We start from the raw sequence: 17,985 nt of genomic DNA, 5'->3' as shown, positions 1-17,985 counted from the left end.
CAATCCAATGGTTTGCAAACTTAGATCTACTCCCTATTTTACAAATTAGTGAACTCATCTATCTAAGACTTATTAGACTATTTTACAACAATATACAAGTAGATGAAGAAGAAAGAATGTCTACCTATCTCTTAGGACAACACATCTCCATTACGGATAAATTCATTTGCGACATGATAGGCATTCCCCTAAAAAATAGAGGACTTTATTTTAGAGGATCATGGGATGATGAAACCGTTGGGACAACATATGTTGAAGCCTTAGGAACAATTTTCGCCAATCCCAACTTAGCATTTGTTCCTAAAAGTTGTGAATATCTACTACCACTAAACACTAAGGTACTTCATCATATCCTAACTAGCATCATTCTCCCTAAACAATACCATCATGATGAAGTAAGCCAAATAGAATTAGGAACTATGTATTGGATCATGAAAGGACATGACATCTGTCTTGGTTATCTTATCCAGCAAAACATATTAGAACTATCTAAGGAAGACATGATGCTTCCATATGGTGGTATAATCACTAGAATACTGAAAGCCTACGATATTCCAATACCACCGGAAGAAGAAGTAATAAAAGTAGATAGGTTTAGCATAATAAATAAAAATCTACTTCATCGATTAAGATGTGTTTATAGAAACGGTAACTGGGTTAGAATGCCTAGATGAACCGATCCCCCCCAACCTGAACTGGAACCGGAAACACCAGTCTTTAGGGGTACTCAATCTCCTCCGATCTGTCCCTTTGTGGAAACACATTCATTTGAGCAAGCTACTGCATCATCTGTCGAAGATATTGGGATTCGGATGGACCGATTTGAACAAAGACAAGAACGACTTGAACATTGACAAGATCAAATCCTATCTGAGCTGCAGCAAATTCATCGACAATTTGACTCTTTATTTAGGCACTTTAATTTTCCACCTCCTAAATGAGCTTGTATGTGAACACAGTCACCTATTGTTATTGTAAACTCTTTATGTTACTCACCATGATGCCCTTTGCCTTGATCCTTGATATGGTTACCTGATGTATTTATTTGTGAGCATATGCAGAGTTACAAACATCTCTCATTGTCGAATCTCGTTATTCATTGTCGGATTTTACATTGAAACTAAATGTTTTTATAACTACTTTGAAAACCTTGTGCCTTGGTTTCTATGATAAATATGATTTGAGAAAATGATATACCAATGCAGTTGATGAGTCATGACATTGTCATGATATTATTATTGCCATAACACTAAACATCAACTAGCTGATATTTTTACAAAACCTCTAAGTGAAGAATAATTTGATTTTATAAGAAGAGAATTAGGAATGTTGAAGTGTCTGAATACATAAACTTGTTGAAATTATTTTTCGGACTTTATTGATTGATTGATCAATTTCACTTAATTGCTATGATGATTTTACACAATTACATGTTAGAAATTATGTGTATGAATATAAAAATTTCCATGATGATAAGCATGTTTTGTCTTCATGATCATATTTGAAAATCAATAGCACAGTCTTGTCCGAATGCATGAAAGTCTTAATTTCGTTTTCGGATTCTCTTAAAAATCGGAGTTTCTCGATACATTATCCTCTTCCGGACTTAATAAAGCATATGTCATAACGAGTTTAATTCTCATCATTGTTGACATATGAAATATATCTCTCATACACCTATGTGAAGAATACTCTTTAAAGAAATAGATTTAATAAAATGATTCCTAATTATATGAATGATAGTGATTTTACTAACAAGGATTCGTTTCTAATACATATCTTGATCCTTGTGAAAATAAAGCAAGATTTAATCTCTCATCAATTTTAACTTCATTTAAAGTAAACTCACAAATAGATGGTGGAGATGCGGGGTAAAAACAAAATTGATATCTACATGTCATGTTTGCATAATTGACTCACTATTGAAAATGACATGAACCTAGTAAAGGCATCACACTTATGCTCAAAATTCGCTTATATTGTTCTCCTGGTATCACAATTACCATGCTTTTTATTGATGAAATAGGGGGAGAAATATATGAGTATTAATGCCATGCTTGCATCACCAAGAGATATATGAATTGATGCTATGATTGCTATAATTTGCATTATGCCTTGTTTGTATCATGTCAAGATATCAAACAAAAAATCTTACTTCGCAGTTTTACATGTTGATATCTTACAATATGATGAATTGCTATTATTACCATCATTCAAACTTGTAATATAAAATTTGAAAATGAATGTCAAGCCTTGACATCATCTTCAGAGAGATACATCATGATGGGAATCATGATGGGAGTATTGATAAGTTTAAATAATTTTAACTTATCAATATGTCTCTTGAATTCAAAGGTTTTGAATTCAAGAATGACTTATCTCAAGTATGACATATAGACAGGGGGAGTTAAGGTTAACTCTATTATCAATTGATTGTCATCATAAAAAAGGGGGAGATTGTTGAATCTCGGATTTTGATGATGAAGTCAATTGTCATTTGTTATCTAATCTATATGTTGAGATAAGTGTGTAGGATTAACTACGATGAAAGTAAGATATGCAGCAGGAGTTGTGCCAGAGTCAAGACAATGATCACGTTGGGAGTTTGAGAGTTCGATGGAAGTTCGGACAGTCGTCGGAGGTTCTGCGGGAACAAATCCGAGAAGTCCATGAGCTTGCCAAAGAAGCTCGTCGGAACTCGCCAAGTGGATCGTCGCAAGTCCAGGAGTTTGCCGGAAGTTCGCAAGAGCATCACCGAGGGTTCATCGGATGATCGACGGAAGTTCGCCGGAAGCTCGCCGGAAGAAGCGATTGACGCACCGGAGCAAGTTGCAGTAAATGTCTTAGGAAATATCGTAGTTAGTACAATGATTAAGTTGGAAATGAGAGGTGATCCCATTAACTTAATCTTGGGATAATTGGGCCCCTTAAAAACCCAAATTGGGCCGAATGGATCAACCCATTCGGACCCTGATTTTTGTCAGGCGGTTGAACCGCCCCAGCCAGGCGGTGGCACCGCCTGGGCTCAATCTCCGAGCAAGACTCGGTGGTGCAACCGCCCCTGACAGGAGGTGGCATGGCCTGAGCTCGGTCTTCGAGCTCTGGTAGGAAGTGTGTCACGCCCCTCAAAATATCTATGATTTTTAAAATTTTCGTCACAGACCAATCCAGGATCCAAACTAATGTTTGAGGACACTGAAAACATTCTATTCATATTCACTTCCATAAAATCTATGCAGTTTATAATCATATATCACATCACTCGATAATTCACATTTATGGCAACCCAAGCCAACTTGACAAACATGAACAACATTTATAAATCCACAAGCTAAATAAATTATACAATCAGAACTCCAACTATTCACCACAAGTTCATATCGTCATAAATTAGACTTAACATTCCGAAATTCCAAATAAGAGAGATCTTCTAACACTTTTACATAGTATATCCATTTCGATCATCAGAACAATTCATTACATACAAAATATGCTTATACAACAATAGCATAACAACCAACAGGACTTGCCCATAATTCTGAATAACTATCCACTGCCTCAGCCCAAATCAAACATCTCGAAGAGTGACAAGCTGACTTGAAAGGTTTATATAACAACGGAGTGAGCCAAAAACGGCTCAGCAAGTGACAAAGCATATTCAGAACAAAAGGAACAGTTTGAAACAAGTAAGGTATCATAATGCAAGGCAGAATACCAGAATTCTCAAGGATACCATCTCAATAGATACCAAATCATACGTATCATGTCATTCATAACATATTTGATCCATAACGAATGGAGCATAGAGTAATTGGAACATATCAATGGCAGATAGGACATTTCAGAACAAATCAGCTCATAGCAAATGGAGCACAGAGTAATTTGGAGCATATCAATGGTAGATAGGACATTTCAGAACATATCAGTTCATAGCAAATGGAGCACAGAGTAATTTGGAGCATATCAATGGTAGATAGGACATTTCAGAACATATCAGTTCATAGCAAATGGAGCACAAAGTAATTGGAGCATATCAATGGCGTATGAAATGTTCCGGAGCATATCAACGACATATGGAACATTTCGAAACATATCAACAGTGGATGAAACATTTCAGAGCATATCAATAACAAATACCGTACAGAAGCTCAAACGTCGTCTTTGACGTTGCAAACATATCAATCTTATCCAAAGCATGTACAGAAACACATAACCAAAGCTCTGGATATCATATCAAACATACAGAAGGTGTAGTGGGATCTCAGTCAGAATGTGATTCATCCATTTCTGAATGACCACCTGACAAAAGTCTCCCACGTCTGGGAGCTCCATCCACCCACGTCTAGGTGAAGTCAAAGGGGGCCGGCAGAGCATCGCAGGCTCTAATCACATACCCACGTAGCGGGCAACAAGCGCATACAGAATATCCCTCATAGCGGGACCCCACATAGCGGGCAAATAGCGCATACCCTTTACCATTTCTGGCAAAGGTCCAAACAATCCCACACACCAGAGTACAAAAGGACAGTTTCAACAATAAGTAGCATATATCGGAAGCACACGCGGAACAACAAACGTACATGTGCCTTTACGAGTTAATCCGTAGTAATCAATAATCTTTCACAAGTATATTCAGACTTGAAAGGAATTGAAAGCAAGGGCACATATGGAATCCAAGCAATCACTTATACCTCAATTCAATAAGAAGATTTGATGAATTCAATGTCCAAAGGAATGAAACTGGAATAGACACATATCGAAAGCAAATGGGGAACAATAGGATATAGATGTGCCTATATGAGTCAATACGATATAGCATAAACGTTACACAACAGTTTTCAAGAATGCAATAATTTTAAGGACAAGAGCATACAAGAATTCAAAGCAGTAATATAAAGCTCAATTGAATAAGAAAGCTAAAGGATATCAATCTCCAAAGGAATGAAACCAGAATATGAGAAATCGACCAAAGCTCGATTTCTGGCAGAATACAAGAGGCACATTGAACAAATGATTCAAACTATCAATCGTGCTCCAATTTACTCAGAAATAATCATTGGATAATACTTCCAGATAAGACAGGCTTCATATGAATTGAACTGTCCAACAGAGAGAGTTACAAATAATTTGGTAAGCAAGTGTCGTAGAACAAAATCTCTGTTGGCAGAATTCATAATGTCAGATTCAACAGATAACTAGACAGGTGTTTGGATTCCAAATCTTTGAATCCATATATCAAAGAAAGGTCTACGAGTCTAGTTTCCAATGAAATCAGTTTTGAACAAATCAGAGTTTCCAACAAAGACTTATAGGCAGCTCGGTATCAAAAGGTCAGAATATCAGAAGTGCACAGATTCGAATCGTTACGTCTAAACAAGAGATATATCAAATGCAAGGTTAGAACAATTCAAAGTTCCTCATATTCAAAGCAAATGTAGAGATAAAAATGGCAGTGAGGAACGATCAGGATACTTGCAATAGGAAAGATTAGAGCAATTATAGGAGGAACGATCAGGGAACTTGCAATAAGAAATATCAGAGCAATTATAGGAGAAACGGTCAGGGAACTTGCAATAAGACATATCAGAGCAATTATAGGAGAAACGATCAGGGAACTTGCAATAAGACATATCAGAGCAATTATAGGAGAAACGATCAGGGAACTTGCAATAAGACATATCAGAGCAATTATAGGAGAAACGATCAGGGAACTTGCAATAAGACATATCAGAGCAATTATAGGAGAAACGATCAGGGAACTTGCAATAAGACATATCAGAGCAATTATAGGAGAAACGATCAGGGAACTTGCAATAAGACATATCAGAGCAATTATAGGAGAAACGATCAGGGAACTTGCCTTTCAAGGATTTCGATCCGAAGATCCAAAGAAGGTGCTAGCCCAAATCCTTCTACTTTTCCTCCGTGTCCTCTCTCTGTTTCATTTTGTGCTCCCATTTTCTTCCTTTCTTCGCAACTACACCACGTGTCGAACATCGAGGCACAGTCACCTGCTTTCTCTTACTCTCATTCCTTCTTTTTCTTTCCCAAACGCAGCTGCCACAACCGCCGCCGCTGCCGCTGCCACAATCGCAGCCCCTTCCACCGCACTACCTTCCTTCCTCCCTTCTCTCGCAGACATAACTGCTGCATACGCAGTCGCTGCCGCTGCGACCGCAATCCCGTCCGCAGCCCCTTTTTCCCCCTTTCCTTTCCTTTCTTTCCCAGCTGTAACTGCCGCAGTCGCAGTCGCAGCCATGGCCGCAGCCACCACAACCGCAGCCTCTTCTTCCTCTGCTACTCTATTTCCTCTCCTACTTCTCTTCCAACTGCAGCTGCCACTACCGCAGTTGCCACCCCTTCTCCTCTTCCTCTCTTCTTCCTCTCCTTCCCTTTCTCTTCTTCTTCCTTTCCTTCTCTTCTTTCCCAGCCACAGCTGCAGCTGCCATCACCGCAGCCGCAGCCCCTTCTCCTCTTCCTCTCTTCTTCCTCTCCTTCCCTTTCTCTTCTTCTTCCTTTCCTTTTTCTCTTTCCCTGCCACAGCTGCAGCTGCCATCGCCGCAGCCGCAGCCCCTTCTCCTCTTCCTCTCTTCTTCCTCTCCTTCCCTTTCTCTTCTTCTTCCTTTCCTTTTTCTCTTTCCCTGCCACAGCTGCAGCTGCCATCGCCGCAGCCGCAGCCCCTTCTCCTCTTCCTCTCTTCTTCCTCTCCTTCCCTTTCTCTTCTTCTTCCTTTCCTTTTTCTCTTTCCCTGCCACAGCTGCAGCTGCCATCGCCGCAGCCGCAGCCCCTTCTCCTCTTCCTCTCTTCTTCCTCTCCTTCCCTTTCTCTTCTTCTTCCTTTCCTTTTTCTCTTCCTCTTTCCCTGCCATAGCTGTAGCTGCCACAACCGCAGCCGCAGCTACTTCTTTCCCTTCTTCTCTTCCTTCTCCTTCCTTTCTTCTTCTTCTCTCCCCGCTGCAACTGCTGCAGTCGCGGCCGCAGCCACGGCCGCAACCTCTCCCTCCTCCCCTGCTCATCTTCCTCTTCTTCTTCTCTTCCAGCTGCAGCTGCCATCGCCGCAGTTGCAGCCCCTTCTTCCCCGGCGTCACACACACCCTCTCCTCTGTTTCCTTTGCAGGAAACAGAGGTATCACACCTCTTTCTCTTCCTCTTCTTCTTCTTCTCCTCTTCCCCTCTTCCCTTTTCCTCCCCAAGGCCACACATCTCCTCGCTGCAGCCTTGCCGCAGCTATCTTCTTCTTCTTCTTCTTCTTCTCTTCTCCCTCTTCTTCCTCTCTTCTTCTCCCCACGCCCCACAGCTCGTCGCTGCAGCCCTCGCTGCAGCCACCTCCTCTTCTTCTTCTTCTTCTCTTCTCCCTCTTCTTCCTCTCTTCTTCCTCCTCTCTTCTTTTCCCTCTTCTTCTTCTTTTCTTCACTCCTCATGCCCCACCGCTCCTCTCAAACAGAGAGTGCGTGGGAGGCGGTGGGATAAAACCGAAATTTTCAGTTTTTCTTTATTTACTTCTTTTTACAACTTAACAGTTTAGTCTTTGAAATTTCTATATTTACATATAGGTCCTCCGATTTATAAATAAATCTTTATTAATAATTTTTAAAAGCGAGGGATATTACACTCTCTCCCCCTTAAAAGAAAATTTAGTCCTCTAAATTGATCATAGCTCAATCGATGAAAAGATGAGGATTATGATATCTTTATTTCCTCCTCCTACTCTTAAATAGTTTCATCAATACAATACAATTACATAATTATCCAAGAGTGACCGAAATATTCTCCTCCTTGATCCTCAATAGATGGTAACCCGACCTTCAAACAATCTTTTAAAATACCTGTGCACCCTGCAGTTAATCAAACAAGTGGTCACTTTAGAAAATACTCGTTTTTTGATGGTCACCTAATTCAACTATCTATAATCAATACAAAGCCTCAATGTTCCATCCATCTTTTAACTAACACCGGAGCACCCCATGATGAAATATTAAGCCAAATAAAATCCTCATTTAATAATCCTTGTAGTTGCTTTTCTAATTCCACTTACTCAAATGATATCTTTATGTAGAGAGGCTTAGATTTTAGGATTGTCCCAAGGACCAAATCAAAAGCAAAATCACATTTGGAGGTAATCCAAACAAGTCATCCTGGGATACATTAGGCAAGGAGATAAATAATGTCCAATACTCTCAAAATAAAAGATCGGCTGATCAAATATGCAAAAAGTGATCATTTGTTATATACCAATCCATACTGGTATGATAAGAAGATAGCCAATGCATACCAAGTATAATATCATAACTCCAAATCTCTAGGAGAACTAAATCAGCAAACGTTCAAGTTCGTTATCAAAGAATCTCCAATGATTGTACTTACATATTTCACATAATACAATGGTCTAGGTTGAATACCCAAGTGATAGGCAACATGTTACGAATCAAATCGTAGATAGAACCCATGTTCAAACAAATATTTGCATTCTTTCATAAACATACATAATACCTTCGACCACTAATTCAGAAGTCTTAGAATCATATTCAGTGATAGCATACACTCTGACATGGGCTGATGATTTAGGAGGCAGTGACTCCTTCTTCTTGTTCAAAGGGCAAACTTTTATTTTATGATCAAACTTTCCATAAGCAAAATAGGCTCTAGTCACGCACAAACATAAACTTGTTTCATAATTTAACTTGCAATTCACACCTGATTGAGTCTTTTGTGGTGACTTCCCATTTCAAATCCAAATGTCTTGACTCTCTTGTTGTTACTTACTGATTCATTTCCAATCATATTTTTATTGGTAAACTTGTTCTTGTCATTCTTGCCATTGATCTTAAAAAATTCTTTTCATTGTTGCCGTCAATAATAAGTCTTTACTTCCAATATAATGTAGCAAAAGAAATCTTTTGATCATTAGAACAATTTTGTATATCAAATATCTTCTCCATTTGCATCATCCATTTTTCTACCACCAATGAAATTAGGTTCATCATGCTTCTGCTGCGCCACTCAGATTCAATATCCCCAATCAATCCTTTCATTCCCCTTAATTAATCAGAAACAATGAAATAGGAGGACCAAATGTCCTCATCATCCCAGATTCCTAAAATACATCAAAGAAAATTTCCACCAATCACTATAGTTCATTAGACCTCAATATATTTTGCACGTCAACATATCAAATATTTCAGTAATCCTCAAACAATGCTCTGATACCACCTCTGTCACGCCCCTCAAAATATCCATGATTTTTAAAATTTTCGTCACAGACCAATCCAGGATCCAAACTAACGTTTGAGGACACTGAAAACATTCTATTCATATTCACATCCATAAAACCTGTGCAGTTTATAATCATATATCACATCACTCGATAATTCACATTTATGGCAACCCAAGCCAACTTGACAAATATGAACAACATTTATAAATCCACAAGCTAAATAAATTATACAATCAGAACTCCAACTATTCACCACAAGTTCATATCGTCATAAATTAGACTTAACATTCCGAAATTCCAAATAAGAGAGATCTTCTAACACTTTTACACAGTATATCCATTTCGATCATCAGAACAATTCATTACATACAAAATATGCTTATACAACAATAGCATAACAACCAACAGGACTTGCCCATAATTCTGAATAGCTATCCACTACCTCAGCCCAAATCAAACATCTCGAAGAGTGACAAGCTGACCTGAAAGGTTTATATAAAAACGGAGTGAGCCAAAAACGGCTCAGCAAGTGACAAAGCATATTCAGAACAAAAGGAACAGTTTGAAACGAGTAAGGTATCATAATGCAAGGCAGAATACCAGAATTCTCAAGGATACCATCTCAATAGATACCAAATCATACGTATCATGTCATTCATAACATATTTGATCCATAACGAATGGAGCATAGAGTAATTGGAACATATCAATGGCAGATAGGACATTTCAGAACAAATCAGCTCATAGCAAATGGAGCACAGAGTAATTTGGAGCATATCAATGGTAGATAGGACATTTCAGAACATATCAGTTCATAGCAAATGGAGCACAGAGTAATTTGGAGCATATCAATGGTAGATAGGACATTTCAGAACATATCAGTTCATAGCAAATGGAGCACAAAGTAATTGGAGCATATCAATGGCGTATGAAATGTTCCGGAGCATATCAACGACATATGGAACATTTCGAAACATATCAACAGTGGATGAAACATTTCAGAGCATATCAATAACAAATACCGTACAGAAGCTCAAACGTCGTCTTTGACGTTGCAAACATATCAATCTTATCCAAAGCATGTACAGAAACACATAACCAAAGCTCTGGATATCATATCAAACATACAGAAGGTGTAGTGGGATCTCAGTCAGAATGTGATTCATCCATTTCTGAATGACCACCTGACAAAAGTCTCCCACGTCTGGGAGCTCCATCCACCCACGTCTAGGTGAAGTCAAAGGGGGCCGGCAGAGCATCGCAGGCTCTAATCACATACCCACGTAGCGGGCAACAAGCGCATACAGAATATCCCTCATAGCGGGACCCCACATAGCGGGCAAATAGCGCATACCCTTTACCATTTCTGGCAAAGGTCCAGACAATCCCACACACCAGAGTACAAAAGGACAGTTTCAACAATAAGTAGCATATATCGGAAGCACACGCGGAACAACAAACGTACATGTGCCTTTACGAGTTAATCCGTAGTAATCAATAATCTTTCACAAGTATATTCAGACTTGAAAGGAATTGAAAGCAAGGGCACATATGGAATCCAAGCAATCACTTATACCTCAATTCAATAAGAAGATTTGATGAATTCAATGTCCAAAGGAATGAAACTGGAATAGACACATATCGAAAGCAAATGGGGAACAATAGGATATAGATGTGCCTATATGAGTCAATACGATATAGCATAAACGTTACACAACAGTTTTCAAGAATGCAATAATTTTAAGGACAAGAGCATACAAGAATTCAAAGCAGTAATATAAAGCTCAATTGAATAAGAAAGCTAAAGGATATCAATCTCCAAAGGAATGAAACCAGAATATGAGAAATCGACCAAAGCTCGATTTCTGGCAGAATACAAGAGGCACATTGAACAAATGATTCAAACTATCAATCGTGCTCCAATTTACTCAGAAATAATCATTGGATAATACTTCCAGATAAGACAGGCTTCATATGAATTGAACTGTCCAACAGAGAGAGTTACAAATAATTTGGTAAGCAAGTGTCGTAGAACAAAATCTCTGTTGGCAGAATTCATAATGTCAGATTCAACAGATAACTAGACAGGTGTTTGGATTCCAAATCTTTCAATCCATATATCAAAGAAAGGTCTACGAGTCTAGTTTCCAATGAAATCAGTTTTGAACAAATCAGAGTTTCCAACAAAGACTTATAGGCAGCTCGGTATCAAAAGGTCAGAATATCAGAAGTGCACAGATTCGAATCGTTACGTCTAAACAGGAGATATATCAAATGCAAGGTTAGAACAATTCAAAGTTCCTCATATTCAAAGCAAATGTAGAGATAAAAATGGCAGTGAGGAACGATCAGGATACTTGCAATAGGAAAGATTAGAGCAATTATAGGAGGAACGATCAGGGAACTTGCAATAAGAAATATCAGAGCAATTATAGGAGAAACGGTCAGGGAACTTGCAATAAGACATATCAGAGCAATTATAGGAGAAACGATCAGGGAACTTGCAATAAGACATATCAGAGCAATTATAGGAGAAACGATCAGGGAACTTGCAATAAGACATATCAGAGCAATTATAGGAGAAACGATCAGGGAACTTGCAATAAGACATATCAGAGCAATTATAGGAGAAACGATCAGGGAACTTGCCTTTCAAGGATTTCGATCCGAAGATCCAAAGAAGGTGCTAGCCCAAATCCTTCTACTTTTCCTCCGTGTCCTCTCTCTGTTTCGTTTTGTGCTCCCGTTTTCTTCCTTTCTTCGCAACTACACCACGTGTCGAACATCGAGGCACAGTCACCTGCTTTCTCTTACTCTCATTCCTTCTTTTTCTTTCCCAAACGCAGCTGCCACAACCGCCGCCGCTGCCGCTGCCACAATCGCAGCTCCTTCCACCGCACTACCTTCCTTCCTCCCTTCTCTCGCAGACATAACTGCTGCATACGCAGTCGCTGCCGCTGCGACCGCAATCCCGTCCGCAGCCCCTTTTTCCCCCTTTCCTTTCCTTTCTTTCCCAGCTACAACTGCCGCAGTCGTAGTCACAGCCATGGCCGCAGCCACCACAACCGCAGCCTCTTCTTCCTCTGCTACTCTATTTCCTCTCCTACTTCTCTTCCAACTGCAGCTGCCACTACCGCAGCTGCCACCCCTTCTCCTCTTCCTCTCTTCTTCCTCTCCTTCCCTTTCTCTTCTTCTTCCTTTCCTTCTCTTCTTTCCCAGCCATAGCTGCAGCTGCCATCACCGCAGCCGCAGCCCCTTCTCCTCTTCCTCTCTTCTTCCTCTCCTTCCCTTTCTCTTCTTCTTCCTTTCCTTTTTCTCTTTCCCTGCCACAGCTGCAGCTGCCATCGCCGCAGCCACAGCCCCTTCTCCTCTTCCTCTCTTTTTCCTCTCCTTCCCTTTCTCTTCTTCTTCCTTTCCTTTTTCTCTTTCCCTGCCACAGCTGCAGCTGCCATCGCCGCAGCCGCAGCCCCTTCTCCTCTTCCTCTCTTCTTCCTCTCCTTCCCTTTCTCTTCTTCTTCCTTTCCTTTTTCTCTTCCTCTTTCCCTGCCATAGCTGCAGCTGCCACAACCGCAGCCGCAGCTACTTCTTTCCCTTCTCCTCTTCCTTCTCCTTCCTTTCTTCTTCTTCTCTCCCCGCTGCAACTGCTGCAGTCGCGGCCGCAGCCACGGCCGCAACCTCTCCCTCCTCCCCTGCTCATCTTCCTCTTCTTCTTCTCTTCCAGCTGCAGCTGCCATCGCCGCAGCTGCAGCCCCTTCTTCCCCGGCGTCACACACACCCTCTCCTCTGTTTCCTCTGCAGGAAACAGAGGTATCACACCTCTTTCTCTTCCTCTTCTTCTTCTTCTCCTCTTCCCCTCTTCCCTTTTCCTCCCCAAGGCCACACATCTCCTCGCTGCAGCCTTGCCGCAGCTATCTTCTTCTTCTGTAAGGGTTGTCTTCTAAGCTTGTCAAAAAGAGTGAAACTGTAAAAGGGTTGTTGGCCTTCGCCTATTGAAGGAAGGACTCTAGTGGACATCAGTGACCTCGTCGGTGGAGGAAGCCAAAAGTGGATGTAGGTCAAGATTGACCGAACCACTCTAAATCTTGGTTTGCATTTACTTTGAGCAAATTATCTTTACTGTAAACCTCCTCAAAAGCTTACTACTTTCTGCGCATATACGATTGGGTTTCAAGCTTTACACTTTTCGAGTCGATGTTTAGACGTAAATCAGTTCTATCGTACGATCATCATATTTCAGTTTGCGTTTACATTTTGATTTCTATCATAACTGCAAACTGCCTTTATATCCTTGCTTTAACTGCATCTCGCTTAATCAAGTGATTTACGAATCAGTATTTAGACGTAAATATGTTTTTTCATACGAATATCATATTTCAATTTGCGCCTACTATCTGATTTGAACCATAACTGCAAACTGCATTTATATCTTTGCTGCATCTCGCTTAATCAAAAGTTAAAGTGATTTATGAATCGGCTTTCTTACTGAAATCACTTTTATCGAACGAACGTAGTTTTTTAATCGTAGAAGGTTTTCCGCTGCACTAATTCACCCCCCCCCCCCTCTCTTAGTGCTCTTGATCCTAATATTGGAATCATGCATATAATGATGAGTTTATATGTTTTGAAAATATATATGATGATTTGGTATTATGCATGCAATAATGATGCACGCAATGATGAAATATTCATGACAAAATTATTATTTTGATATTCATGACTTGAATCTTCCTTTCTTTTTGCCAATGACAAAGGGAGAGAAAGAGTTGCTAATGTACTATCTTGAATTGATGTAAAGGGTCATCTCAAAGAGAAATTAGCTACCTTGCACAAGTCAAGAAAATACAAAAAATTACTTATTTTCTTGCACATCTAAAGAAAAGATACAAATGTAACACATGCCAAATTGTTTGCTTGCCTCATGTAAAACATGGTCCCTTGCTAGTTTGGTATTTTGCTAAGGAAGCAAAAATGACACTTCTTAAAAGAGAAGAAAGAGCTTGCTTTCTTGAACAACTTTAATTTGCTAGCAAGCATGATGTACAATTTGCTATCTTGAACATTACAAAGAAATACTATCATGCACATTGCAAAGAAAAGCAAATATGCCAACTTGCACATATTTAAATTTGCTAGCTTGTATGTAGTAAAACTTGCATATCATAAAAGTTTCTAGCTTGTAGACAAGCAAAGAATTGCTATCTCGAAAGAAGCAAAAAATGCAAAACTTAGAAAACTTGCAATATAATTGCTCTTGCCATGCTTTGTATAAAAAATAGGTTGATATCCTTAAAAGCATCGCATTAAAGTTTTTAGTATCGCAATGTATCACATGTATCACAAATTGAAAATTTTGAGACTATTATCATATCATGTTTAACAATTAATGTCTTTCATGACATGATTTCTTTGCATTTTTATCTTGTATGTATCATGTGATGATTGAAATATTGATTGATACAAATTCATAATTTATATAAAAGTCTAAATCATTGGTTCCTCTCCTTCTTTTCAGCAATGACATAGGGGGAGAAAGATTACTAGTTCAAGGCAAATACTGGCTAGCTTGTACTCTTCACTTCTTTTCGATAAAAACAAAGGGGAGAAAGCTTTTGCTAGTTAGAACATGCAAAGAAAAGCAAAGTGCAATCTTGCACAAGAAGCAAGTGTTGAATTGCCATAATTGAACTTAAGAATCTTATTATGCTTTTGTGCTTATATGTTGTGATGAAAATCTAGCTTCATGTTACAAAAACTTGAATATCTTTTAAAATAGCTAGAGCTACTTCTCCTTTTGTTGATGACATTGGGGGAGAAGTATATTGATGACTTCATGCATTGAATTGAATATTTTATATATATTTGCATGATAGTTTAAATATTTTTCATAACATGTGATGAATGTTGCTTGGATTTGGGATAATCCAAGTATTCTATTAATGACATATTGATAGGGGGAGTTTGGTTAAACTCCAGGGATTTAAGGTTAACTCCGGTAGTCATCAATTAGTTGTCATCATCAAAAAGGGGGAGATAGTTTAATCTCGGATTTTGATGATGAAACTAATTGATTGTGTTTAGATGTTTAACTACATTTTGAGTGATGCAGGTATACTTGATCAGGATTAGATAGTTGACGTAGGAGGAATTGACGTTGCGCCAAAGGAGATCACGTTAGGATATTGAACGGCAGAACACTTCAGACGTCGGGCATCAGGCCAAGGAGAGCGGAATTGCGCCAAGGATATTGGGGTTGCGGAGGGCAACAAGCCATAAGAGAGGACGATGCACTGAAGAATCGGACGAAGTGCCAACCAATGACGTGCCGGGCAACAGAATGTCAATTCACGTTGTAATAATTATCTAGATCGGAGTAGAGTTTTGGCTTGTGTGTGTAGGATTAACTACGATAACGATGAAGACATAAAGCGAAACAAAGTGCTGGAGTCAAGCGCGAAGGATTCGTTGGGAGTTCAAGAGTCCGACGGAAGTTCGAAGGTTTATCGGGAATGCTGCCGGAACTAGCCGAGAATGAGTAGGGAGCTTGCCGAAGGGTTTTCGGAAGCTCGTCGGAAGGTACGTCAGAAGTTCGCGGAGCTCACCGAGAAAGATCGTAGCTTGCCGAAGAAGCTCGTCGGAACTCGCCAAGATCAAATCGCCAAAGATCGGACTAGGTGGTGGCACCGCCCAACACCCGAGAGTTCGGGCAGTGGCACCGCCCAGAACCCGAGAGTTCCGGCGGTGGCACCGCTAGAACTCTGTCAATGTTGAAATTGACAGGCGGTGGCACCGCCAGCCTTAGAAATCCAAGAGAATTCAAAATTTGGAGCCCAAATTTGAATCCTCTTGGGGCCTATAAATACCCCTCAAATCTCAGCTAAGAATACAACCTTTGAGAAGTTAGAGATTGAGATAAAGCCTTAGCAAAGTCTTTAGCAAGTCTTGTTTTCAATAGTTTAAGTATTCACCTCCCTCATTCTCTTTAAAAATCTATAAGAGTGTGAACCACTTGTAAAAGGTTGTAAGTGGGGTATTTGTCCTTCCCCTTCAAAGTGATTTGCTAGTGGAAGTTAGGAGCCTTTTCGAAGAAAGCTTCGCAAGTGGATGTAGATCATTTTGACTGAACCACTTTAAATTGGTGTGTTTCTTGAATGTGTGAGTTCTTACTTTCCTTAAATTATTATTTACACTACTGCTAGTTTTCGGTTTTCATTTACTCAAGTTACTATCGAAACGAAATCTCCTCGTATTTACGAATTCGATTTTAAACTTACAAGTTTTAATCCACTACACTAATTCACCCCCCCCTCTTAGTGCCGCTCCGATCCTAACAACTACCATCTTCGACAAACTTAAAGCTGCAATGACGACAATGCCCATACTATAGCTACTCGACTTGGGCAAGACTTTCGTTATTGAAGCCGATGCCGCTAGAGTTAGAATTGGTGTTGTACTAATGTAACATGGCCGCCCTCTCGCTTATACCAGTAAGGTATTATCTCATTCCCATCTCAAAATGACTATTTATGACAAGGAGGTGTTCGCGATTGTGCATGCTATGGACAAATGGAGATCGCACTTGATCAGGTGATGCTTTCAAATCAAGACCGACCATAAAAGCCTAAAATATTTCTTGGAGTAGAAGATATCTTCCCCCGAGCAGCAAAAATGGGTAAAAAAACTTCTTGGATATGATTATGAAATAACTTACAAAAAGGGGAAAGAGAATGTTGTTGCAGATGCACTTTCACGGCTACACAAGCAAGCTGAATTTTTAGCCATTTCACTTTCGACTAGCAACATCCCTGAGGATATTAAGAGGGAATGGTAGGAAGATCTGGAGACATTACAGTTGGGACTCAAAAGAATTGCGCTATAAGGGACGCATTGTGCTTGTGCCAAATTCTACTTACATCTTCACGAGTAGATTTTGGATAGAGTTATTCTAGATGCAGGGCACTAAATTGAAAAGGAGTACAACATATCACCTACAAACCGATGACCGGATGGAAGTGATAAACAGGTGCTTGGAGACAGCCCAAAGCCACGCACCAAATATAACTACCCAAGGAAAACTCCATACCCAATCGAGTGCCATTATTGATTGACGGATCGTGACTCGACGACGATGACCCACTATTGAAGTGCTAATATAGTAGGTAAACTTACTAGCAGAAGGTGCCACTTAGGAGAACTATGATGACTTGAAGATCAAATTCCCAGAATTCATGGATTGTCAGCCTCGAGGACAAGGCTGATTTAAAGAGGGCGGGTCTGTTAGGAATCTAGCTAGGAGAGTCCTAATTGAGAGGGGCATTCATGTAAAACCTACCTAAGCCGACCCACTATTAAAGAGGTGAAGAGGCTGACTAGGGTTTGAAGGTTATTTCTTAGAGAAGAATTAGGAGTTGTAAAGGAATAGGAGTCTTGAGTAGGAGTCTTATTAGGAGTCTTGAGTAGGAGTCTTAAGTAGGAGTCCTATTATGAGTTAGGGTTTAGAAACTCTATAAATAGCTATGCATTCATCCTCTTTTGATAAGTAATAGATGAATCTTTTCTACAGCCTTTGAGCAGCAACTTGGAGGGAGAAACCCCTATAGAGTTCCAAGGAGGTCGATCCCCTAAAGAGATCAACCCCAAGTTTAGAATCTACAAGGGTTCTAACATGTTATCATCTTCTTGGTGTTATATGTGGATGGGAATGATATAGGAATGTTATCCATAATTAAGACTTGGGTATCTAGGCATTTCTCTATGAAGGACGTAGGGGAAGCA

This window comes from Musa acuminata, chromosome BXJ2-2 (genome assembly GCF_036884655.1).
Source record: "Musa acuminata AAA Group cultivar baxijiao chromosome BXJ2-2, Cavendish_Baxijiao_AAA, whole genome shotgun sequence".
Lineage (NCBI taxonomy): Eukaryota > Viridiplantae > Streptophyta > Magnoliopsida > Zingiberales > Musaceae > Musa > Musa acuminata.
This window is presented reverse-complemented; position numbering follows the sequence as displayed.